At 47.8% G+C, this 10,588-nt stretch overlaps 1 protein-coding gene across 1 annotated transcript in view; it reads left to right on the top strand.

Moving 5' to 3' along the window:
* The first annotated feature begins 3,175 nt into the window (after positions 1-3,175).
* The window catches only part of ACTR8 (actin related protein 8), a 31,745-nt gene continuing 24,332 nt past the window's right edge, over positions 3,176-10,588 (top strand). The window contains exon 1 of the mRNA XM_032969692.2: positions 3,176-3,193. The gene's annotated coding sequence lies outside the window, so the exon portion shown is untranslated. The remainder of the gene's footprint in view (positions 3,194-10,588) is intronic.

Raw genomic sequence — 10,588 nt, 5'->3', positions numbered from 1 at the left:
TCATCATCCAGGGCACTGTGCCCAAAGATGAAGAAAAAAAACCCCTGATAATAAAACTCCAAAACATCTCGCACGCTTATAAGCTGTGACAAATGACGCCATGCCACTGTGTGGGAGTTTTCATAATCGTTATTGGCAGACGAGATATAATTAAGGGTTATAGTCTGGTATGAAACGACGTGGCACCTTGCCAACATTACCCATGTCCGAATGAATGGGAGCTCGGAAAAAAACCAGCCACAAACTCCAGGAAGTCAATGTCCAAACATTGGTATCGCTTTTCCGATCCTGAAATCGTTTGTAACTTTCATCTTTATTTTTTATTGTTGTTGCTATTATTATTGTCGTCTACCTTTTGCAGTTATTTCTTTTTTACTTGGTTACTCATTGCAGTCGATAAGCAATGATGTCTCACTTTCATGTTCATGCCCCAAAAATCAACATTAGCCTTCGCCGTTTTCACATTCAACATTTGGGCGTGCGCCAGACTGCACCCATTTTTTGCGTCTAAAGGGGTGAAAAATGGGCGCAATTTCGCCGGAATTTCCCAATCTCAGATATGAACTCTGAGATGTAGCTCAGTTGAAAGGACAAAACTCTCAATAAGTGGACAAATTAGTTCTACTCCAGTACCAAATGTTTAAATATTTTTTTTTCGTCACGAAATGCAGCACCAGTTTGTCGTTTAGTTTGAGGTCGTTTCTTGAACTTGTAACAACATTTTCAAGTGTAGGCAAACGAAAAAAAAATATTTGCCAAAAAACACCGATTTATAAGCTACATTTTGCAGAAGGAAAATGCATTGGCCACATGTAGTACTTGAGCCGATGTATGAAAATGCCATGAAGTAACTCCATGAAAATCAGTCATTGGTGCCAGATCGAGAATGTGTTAGTTATTAGTTGTGTCAACGGTGAGATATTCAGCAGACAGCAGGACAAATTGCAAATAGAAAGAACAAAACTTATACGACTCGCAGAGGTCATATATTTGGAGGATATTTTTGTTACACTGGAAATGTTACCACTCTGCACTACATCAGAGGAGACACCACGGAGTAATAATTTAAAAGAAGGATTCTTTCTGTTTCTGTCTGCGGCTGGCCTTGTCAGTGGAATTCCAGCAAAGGGGTCACGTTGGCCAGAAAACCAGAGGTTGAAAAGACAACAGCGTGTACAGCGGTGTGCATTGGAAGCTCTTGTCAAGACGAATGAGAAAATTAGCTTTGTGTCGGAGTGGACTTGAGAATGACCCCGTCAACATATCGGCAGACGCTGGAGGTGTTAGAGGTTTTGGCTGAAAGACGGCGAAGGGATGGCAGTGTAGCGATGGTTAAGCACACCGGTCCTTGCAATCCAGAGTTTGGCGGTTCAATCTCCCCAGGGCTACAGTTGGAAAAATGAGAAAGTTTCTTTAGATCCCATCGCCTCTGTTTACGCAGCAAAAAACAAAAGAATCGGTGCACACTTTGTGTCTGGTGGGGTGAAATGTGGGTAGTCTACCATCTTATATTCTGTCTGACGGGCTTGGCAAAGCAGACCAAATAGCCTGCAGCGTGGCTCTCTAGATCTCACTCGTGTAAGCAAGTAATTCCAGGGCTGCACCATAAACGCGTTATTAAATATGCATTTGATACAATCTGATACAATCTGTATTGTAAATCCAAACGCAATCTGTGCTGGATTTGCTTTGTCCGCAAGTGGTTATGTGACTATGGCCATTTTACGCTTTCTTTTTGTAACTGGTGAAATGTTTTTAACGAGTCTTCACGGCGTTTGTCCACTCTCTTCGTCGTTTTCGGTTGCGCTTCCGCAAATTCGGTTTATTGAGATCAAACGTAAGGGCGATGAAGCGGGCTTGCCTATGTACGACCAAATCAGTCTTAATGATTCCGCAGGCAAAGCAGCGTTGACCCTCATTAATACTTGGACAGGAGACTGCATGGGGGGGGGGGGGGAATTCCGGGTGTTGTAGGCTTGGCCTACAAGGTGGCCATTTAGACTGCAGTACAGCAATGGATCCTTGCATCTATCTGTGTGGCGCTCTGAGCGTTACGTTCGGCGTGCAGCTCGCGCTGGTTTTCTCCGGGCGCTCCAGTTTCCTTCCGCGCGATGGCAAACCGCAACGGTGTTTTCGGTTCGTGGCCGCGGCACGGCGTCCGACGTTTCACGTCGCGATGTAAGAGAGGTGGAGCCAGAAAGAGAGCTTCTTCAGGAAGTGAATTCGGAAGGACGGCGTGGCACAACCCGAAATAGCATCAGAGCGCTGTTTCGGCACACACAACGGACACCTAACCACAGCAGCGTTGCTCATTCGTGGTAGTTCGGCGAAATATGCCCAACGGTGGGACCTTCATACGAAAGGGTGCCGAGAGACTCGGTGAGGCTTTCCAAGTGAAACAAAGAGAATTATTATCACCGCAGCGTGCCTGCTACGGTGATTGTAGCAGCGATAAGGACGGGCAATGACGCGTTATCGCGCACTATAATAGTGAAACGTTGTCAACGGAATGCACTGGTTAATTTGATGTCCGTAGATTAGGCGTTGTGGATAGTTGTTGTTACGCAACAGATAATACGATCCGTTCGACGAAACTCAGCCCCTTAGTACATTCTTACGGGACCAATTGTACCCTGTGCGACAGGAATAGCATGTTTAGGCAACACATCTCTCCGACTCATGGGCTTTTAAGCGTAATCCTATTTTCTGGACACAAAAAAAATACGGGAATCCTTCGCTTGGGCACAAAATAATCGGCGGTATTTTTTTTTTGCCCCTTGTGATTGTGGAATGGTCCGGTGGGTTGGGGGGGCGGGGGGGGGGCAAGCAACCCCCAGGATAAAGTCTGTCAACGCGTCTGGAAGTAAAGAGACGTTCCAAGCTTGTGATTACAGCCCAATGTGTTATGTGCATGACCTGAACACAGGAATCTTGTTTTGTCTCACGTTGTGTGCGCCCGTTTCGCCGTGGTGCTGCATCGGGGATGCTGGTGTCGGCTCAGCCAGCGCTGACCAGGCTCCCGAGACAACCCACTGCAGGATTCCAACGGGGAGGTTTTGTTGTTGTTGTTGTTGTTATTCCTCTGTCTCCATGTAGGTCTCCACGAGGGAAACGTGGCCCGGTGGCAACGCGTTTTTGCCGCTCGTTGCAGAGGTTCACGGTTCGAGCCAAGAGGCCGCCCTGGATAATACCGGTGGGTGCACGGGTGTAGATCTTTGAAGATTTGCAGAAATGAGCCCGCATAGTTGCGTAGATTGGCGACCACCGTGCATAAAACAGGTCGTTGCCGGCTGCTGTGGGGCTACATTGTGCGTAGCGGAGGGCAGTGGTGGCAACACGAAGGACCGCAGAGCTATAGAGTAGTGCAGAGCTTGGGCAATTATTGATGCCAGCTCACTGCCTGGCTGCCTTCCCGCTCATCGTTGGCTCCTCGTGCCTCCGAGTCGCCATCTCTCTCCGTGAGCGAGCAAAAACTCGTGCGGCACGTTACAGTTGAAATTATCGTGTTCATAACATACATTGTTGTACTGCACTACACTCCCATGTACTGTACGATCTGTGTTCCCTGCCTCCACCAACCCACACTGAACCCGCATGGTGAAGTATGGTCAGTCAAGCAACAACTCACGGCCGCACAGCGTGGAGTGGCCGTCCAATCTGGTCCTGGGTTTACCAAAGGGTCCGCACATGTATACAGACTCTACAGATGTGGTGCAGGCATGGATACAATGTCGCATAAGCCAAGCGATTTACCGTGGGGCTTTAAAATACCACGCATCAGGTGTGGTCAGTAGCCTTCACTAACGGTTCATAAATTCTCAAAGAGAAACATAAACCGTCGATGCCCGATGCACAGCGATGCAGTAGAAAAAAACAACAACCCCCATGTATAGAAATAACTGAGAAGAATGTACTCTAAGGAAGACGCACAGCCGCAGTTAATCCTCCAGCGGCAAGCACTGGGGGACTGTTAATGTCCACAATCAGCCTGGGACAAGAGTTCCAACCTCCTATGAAACGAGGTCGTAGTTTAGAGGTGGCCGGGTGGCCCAGAGGTCAGAGCAGCGAGCCATCACTGCCGAGATGCTGGGTTCAAATCTGGGTTTCAGCCACTGCCTCGGATTGAACCGAGCACGTTTGGCTACATACCGTGCAAAAGAGGTTCAACATACATATATACGTACACAAAACGGTTTGGCTAAATTCCAGATCTGGAAACTAACAATGATCAGTTTGACTGCGATGTGATGGACACCTTTAAAGCAGGGAAAACGCAGCACCCCTATTGTGGATGAGATGTAATTTGAAGGGATCTCAGAAGTAGTTCTGTGCTACCTATCTCCTTTCACGGGCCATTCTCTAATGCAATGTTCTGCAAGCGTACCGAATGGTGGTTGCTTCGGCTCACAACTTGATGCCAGTTTAACACCTACCGTGCTTGACCTTCAAAGGGTCGTAGCGCCCTCCACCCCGGCTGGTCACTTTGCAGTAGTCCGTGCCCCCGGGGCAGAGGAGGCTTGTCCATCTCTGTCTGGTGCACCCAGGTATGACACAGCCAAGGTCCGACACAGCAAGGGGTGACACGGCCAGGCGTGACGCGTGACGCGGCCAGGGGTCACACGGCCAGTGGCCAGGGGTGATACGGCCCAGGTGTGACACGACCAGGTGTGACATGGCCAAGTGTGAGACAGCCAGGCGTGACGCGGCCAGGGGTCACACGGCCAGTGGCCAGGTGTGATGCGGCCCAGGTGTGTGATGTAGCTGCCGAGCTGCAGGAGTACAGCCAGAGCAGCATGGAAGACGCTGAAAACAAAAACTGAGTGTCATGAATTGAGGTCACCTGTAAACTCCCTTGCGACATGGTGACCGGACTAAGGCTTCAACGGAGTGGACCTTGAACTCTTGGAGTACTCAGTCGACCCTGCTGCCCCTGGATGCCCCCCCCCGCCCCCCTAATGAATTCCAACTCGAAGCAATGTTTCTAGTTTCTGCCACGCAGAGAAAATGGCCAATGCTAAGCACTGGCAATTATCCAACAATAGTTGCTTTGCTTGGAATTGCTCAGAAAAAAAGCCAGCAGGAGTAATGCACACGCATCGGAGGGCCATGCAATGAATCCGAGACGCCACTCACTCTCGCCATTGAGATGAGCAGAGCGGCAGTGGGGGGGGGGCGAACGTGGGCAGGAAGTGACTTACAGGGGGGTTGGGAATGGCAGTCACTAGACAGCGCTAAACAATCGGCAGAATGGCAGTCATGACAGGGACTTGCTCGAGGGGACATCTAAATGGGTGAATGGGGGGCCATACAATTAGGGCATGCGTGGAAGTGAGATGGATTACGGTTACACCGTGCCGGGAGGTGATGGTTGGCGCGGCCGTCGAAGCGGAACTTCGTCCCAACGGGGGAGAGAGAGAGAGAGAGGGAGAGTCGCCGAAGGTGGAGACTCACAAGGCGAAGCGACGTGAGTTGCTTTGAAACGCTAAGCAAAACGACAACGACAAGAAATGACGATTGTTAAAAGATCGATTGTGGGGTGGGGTGGTTCAGTGGTGGAGGTGGTGGGGTGGGGGGGATGAAAATAAAATAAAATAAATACCAAACATTTCATTCTCCTGACAAGCGCAAGCCGAAAAGTTGGGTAAAAGAGCCCTGGAGTTAAGTTTCCCATGACCCAAAAATGCAGGACCAATTGCCGGAGCACGCTTCCATTACCAACGTGATATCTCCCTCTTGGGGGCTGTGTTTGAAACTGCACCGCACGTTGAACCGCCGCCCCGCGCGCTTGCTCAAGCACTCGAAGCCAACCGAGCACGTGCAAGACGCGCGGAGCCAGTCAGTGCTTTCCAAACCATGGGCGCGTTTGACGCACGAGGTATCCCACGCCTGGTGTATCCGTGTTGCGGGTTTTTTTTGCTAACATGTGGCCTCCTGCAGATCTGAACCGTTCACATTATACATTTAGGCAAATGCCCATTTCTATTTGGAAACTATACTCCAGCGCTGTCCTCCAAACAGTCTCGTCCCTTCACCTGATGAAGGCCGCTTGTGTTGTGGCCGAAACGTCGTGAGAATATTATTGTGTTATTTTATTTTATCAATTTATTATTTTATTCTCATTCTACGTGACTTTACCGAAAGAACCAAAGAAGAACTATACCCCATTTAAACAAAAAAAAATGATCTCACGTGGCCAGTTACGGACCGACCACTGACCAATATACAAAGATATTCGTCATAAAAACAGCCACAGTTGCAGGGCTGTTGCGGGTGGTGGTCTGGATGTGAAATGACGGGGAGCTCTTCAGCGGATAAGTGGCACCGAAAGGTTAATGCTCCTATTAAAAGGGGCATCCTGCGCAGCGGGTCCGTAGATCTGCGCACGGAAGTCTCCGCGAGCAGATTGCAGCTAGAAGGAGAAATATCAAAGCCTTGCGGTGGAGCTGGGTTTGAAAACAATTTATTGGTGGTGGTAAAAACACAAAAAAATGCTTTTTCCAACTTTGCACGCTATAGCAAATTGAATACATCTGGACAATTTCAAGGCAGGAAATACTTGAGCTGTTTCCTGCCTGATGCACTTTTCCCGGATGAAAAAAAAAGCTCATTATTTGGCAACAAGACGCTATTTTGTATTGCCACACAACTGCCACACACCTGTCGCGCACCTGGCCCCGGCTCTAGTTTGCGATGCCATTCATCCATCGGCTGCAATTTGTCAATTTTGGTCACGCAAAGATGCAACGGGTACCGGGAATAAACAGGGCTGGCAGGTCCGCGGGAGATGGTGGAGTCATGCGTAAGAATAATAATAACAACAGTTTACACATTTTCGTTAAACCACTGCTGAAGGCCTCGCCGCGTCGGTTTGCGGGGGGGGGGGGGGGGTGGTCGTTTGACCATACTTCACCACTCTGGACACGGCGGGTTGGTGAAGCCGAGCTCGGAGACCACAGTTCGGATATCACTCGCCACTGGCGCCGAGCCATGAACACTCGAACTGAATGATGTAGGTTGCTGTATGGCAAGCGAGCGTTCAAATGCTCAAATTGTGGATTGTGCATCCTGCTGTAGTAATACAGTGCCCTACCCCGCTGTAAATTTTAGAAACACATAAAGTCAATTAAAAAAAACATTTTTTGGAATATAACCATTTGCTCTACACCTGAAATTCGTTTCCCACAATTCAGGGTGGCGAATCAATCCGATACTGCATGGTTTACGTGAACAAAATGATTACACAACATTAAAAAAAAATATGATATGTTTAGATGTGCAACTTTTTGTAGATATCGTGAGTTGAACGATGATGTTAAATCGATGCTAAGTTGCATGACTGTTACATACACAGCCCTGTTGAAACGCTGGACAGTAATGCAAGAATTTTGATTTGAAGCTTTCGTGACTGCAGGAATCCATACTCTTTGGTTCTTTCGGTAAAGTCAGGTGAAGACGGTCGCTTGTTGTTGCGATCGAAACGTCGTGAGCTATTATTATTTTTCTACCTACGTGACTTTACCGAAAGAACAAAAGAGTATAGTAATGCAAGAGTTTATACAAATATATCAGACTTGTGTTGTGGAGGGATGGTGGCACAGTGGTTGGCAGGGTGAGCTATCTATGATCCGAGTTCGATTCCCAGCCAACGCTCGTGGTGAGTGATATCTGAGTCAGTCCAGCCTCCTGCTTCTCCCCTCCTTCACCTACCCACACTGACCAGTGTGGTGAAGTATGGCCAAACAACCCCCATGGTAGACACAACACGGAGAGGCTTTTTTTATCCAGCAGTGGATTGACAAACGGTTGTAAACTCTTGTTCTTGTCTGTATTATGCAAGTATCATGTGGCAGTAATACTAATGTGGTGGTTTCACTGAGCGAATTATTTTCCGAGAATATAACAGCACATTCACCAAAGTGCAATAATGAAAAATGTGGGGTTTGTTTTTTTAAAAATACATTACGAGTCTAGTTACAGCATCATTATTATTATTATTCACATTAAGTTATTATTAAGGAAACCCCACATTAGTACCAGCTAAGCATGACAAAGGATCTCATTTGTGTGCAGCAAATGATGTATTCTAGCCTCGGAATAGCAACGTCAGCCTTGAGCAAAGCGGTCTGCAGTGGGTGCTTACTGCTCCCGCTTGTCCAGCAACACTAACCCTTGCTGATCTTGGCACGAAACCCTTTCCATTTTTTGTTTAAATCTGCAGAGAGAGACACTTGATAAAGTGTAAGTGAATTCCTGTTCCGAGCACTCAATCGAGTAACAATTAATCAATCTGCATACGACGTTTGTAGCCACCCTAACAGCTACGTCTGGGTTGCTCGCCACCACTTTGTATCGCTTATGGGGGGCAGGGGGGCGACTCACGAGGCAACGCCACCTGCGTGCAACGTTTTTGCCTTCGGAGAGGAACTTCTTTCACGCCGTGCGTAGCCAACCGTGGTTATCGGAGGTGGGCGGTCTGCGCTACCGTGCGGTGAATTTCGGCCCGGCGTGAGAAATTAAGGTACGGGGCGGCCCGGGAGGCAAAGGTGCAGCCCCTGCAATTGCTTGCTCACACCCACCGTTGGTGGAAAAGGGGCCTTCCGCGAGACGGAGCTCTCGAGAGATTCCTTCGGGAAAGGGTATTTTTGGCCTGCTTTTCCACAGTATTCGGATGTCTTGGAAGACGTGGGAGCATCTCACACTTGATCCCCCACCCCGCGTGACCTGCATATATACTGCTGGGTGGACAGAGGTGGAGCGAGGGGGGTGTTAAAGAAGCCGCTAGTTTTGTGTCAACCGTCGCGCTGGGAAATGGAAGCGAACCGGTGGACCTCTGGATTGCAACTGCAATGTGCTAAGCCAGAGGTCGGCAAGCAAAAAAAAATCACAAGAACAGCCATTTTTTTGTTTCGAATTTGGTAAAACAAAAAAAATAACCAAAAACATCAATATTTCAAGAGCCGCAACAATGCAACGCGAAGCAGCTCCTTAAAGAGCCGCAGGTTGTCGACCCGTGCTGAGCATTACCCCATGGCAGCCATCCCAGTCCATGAAGGTATACAGTATCGTATTCAATTGTTCAAGAATTGTAGTTGTACAGATGCCTATAATCTGCCGTGACATCGGAAACATGGACACTGACAATTGAGATGGAAGAAAAGGCTCAAAAATGCGCAAAGCGTGGAGAGATGCATGCTGGGAAATATACTGACAGAAAGAGAGGCACGCGCATTAGAAGACATACACGGGATAAGTAAATACGCTTTACTGTTCAGAAAAGCAGTGGAGTGGCAACCAAGGAATGGAACGCATCCAAGAGTACTTCCACCGAGGAGATGCAGCAATGAGATCAACTTGTGTACATGTCCTGTGTGGATTATTGACATGGTGACAGCTTGGGGGAGGCCTTCATCCAGCAGTGAATTGATCATGGCTGCGGAAGAAGAAGAGGAGGAAGTTCGTCGGCTTTGGGCAGGACGTGTCGCTCAAATCGTCACTTGGCAAACGAAAGAACACGATCAAGTGGACGCCTATTGAGTCGAGATGTTAACTCCCACGCCCGGTATACAGGAGGTTGTAGGTTCGATCCCGGCCCTGACGCCTTTATATTTGGAGTGTTGTGTGTCTCTCTCCCCCGTGGTAGCGTGGATGAATTCAACCGAACTTCCACGTGTCCACGATGGCATTGGCAACACACGCAACAACGCGAATTGAGAGGGCTGCAGGTCTCGGTCAAAGTTTTGCCTGCAGTTGTTTCGAATGCTTCCATCATCGTGTGCTTTTGAGGATCACTCAAGCTCTTTCAGTTTCACAAGTTGAAGTGCTCGGGGCACAAAAGGAATATTTTGCCCAAATTTCCACCGTCCAGTGCAACGTGCTGTCTAATTATAACGCTTTAATAATGGATGATACCTTCACGTACAATACACATTTCCACTGCACTGTTGGCAGGAAACTTGCTTTAAATGTGCTATGTCTGCAATATCAATGTTTTGAGTTGTACAACACAGTTTTTCGCAAGTCCCCCTTTCCCATCATACAAATCGCAAGAGGCTACATTTCATTGTTTTTGCAGGGGGAAGCAGCAAAGCAAAATCTATGGCTTCAACTTAAAACTGTCAAACACAGTATTTCACATTATTAAGGAACTGACATGCACTGCAGCCATGGGCTATTATTCCCACAAGTTCCATTTAAGCGAAAGGACTAGCTTCAAGAAAGGAAATGCCACGTTAATTACGTGCAGTGATTATACGTGTAATATGCAATTAATTTACGTCCATATCAAACACTGTGTTGGAGAGCGGTCGCTTAGCGATGAACACACTTACCTTGAATCAATCAATCAAAGTTTATTGGTCGCATACACAGTGAATGTGATGTTATAGCGGGTGCAGCGAAAATGCTTGAGTTGTCTGCTCCACAACATTGCAATATAATGTCGAACAATCAAAACAAATTTGAAAGAAAGAAAATCACGAAATATCCGAACGAATCCAAATTACAACCAAATGACGCTCGAACAATAATCCAAATAACAATCTGTGCGTATAAGCATGGGATGAATGAACAGGAATATATACTCTGAATT

Source organism: Petromyzon marinus, chromosome 42 (genome assembly GCF_048934315.1).
Source record: "Petromyzon marinus isolate PM22_M1 ecotype Great Lakes invasive population chromosome 42, UKy_Petmar_22M1.pri1.0, whole genome shotgun sequence".
Taxonomy (NCBI): domain Eukaryota; kingdom Metazoa; phylum Chordata; class Hyperoartia; order Petromyzontiformes; family Petromyzontidae; genus Petromyzon; species Petromyzon marinus.
The sequence above is the reverse complement of the archived record's forward strand: the minus strand, read 5'-3'. Positions and strand labels throughout refer to the sequence as shown.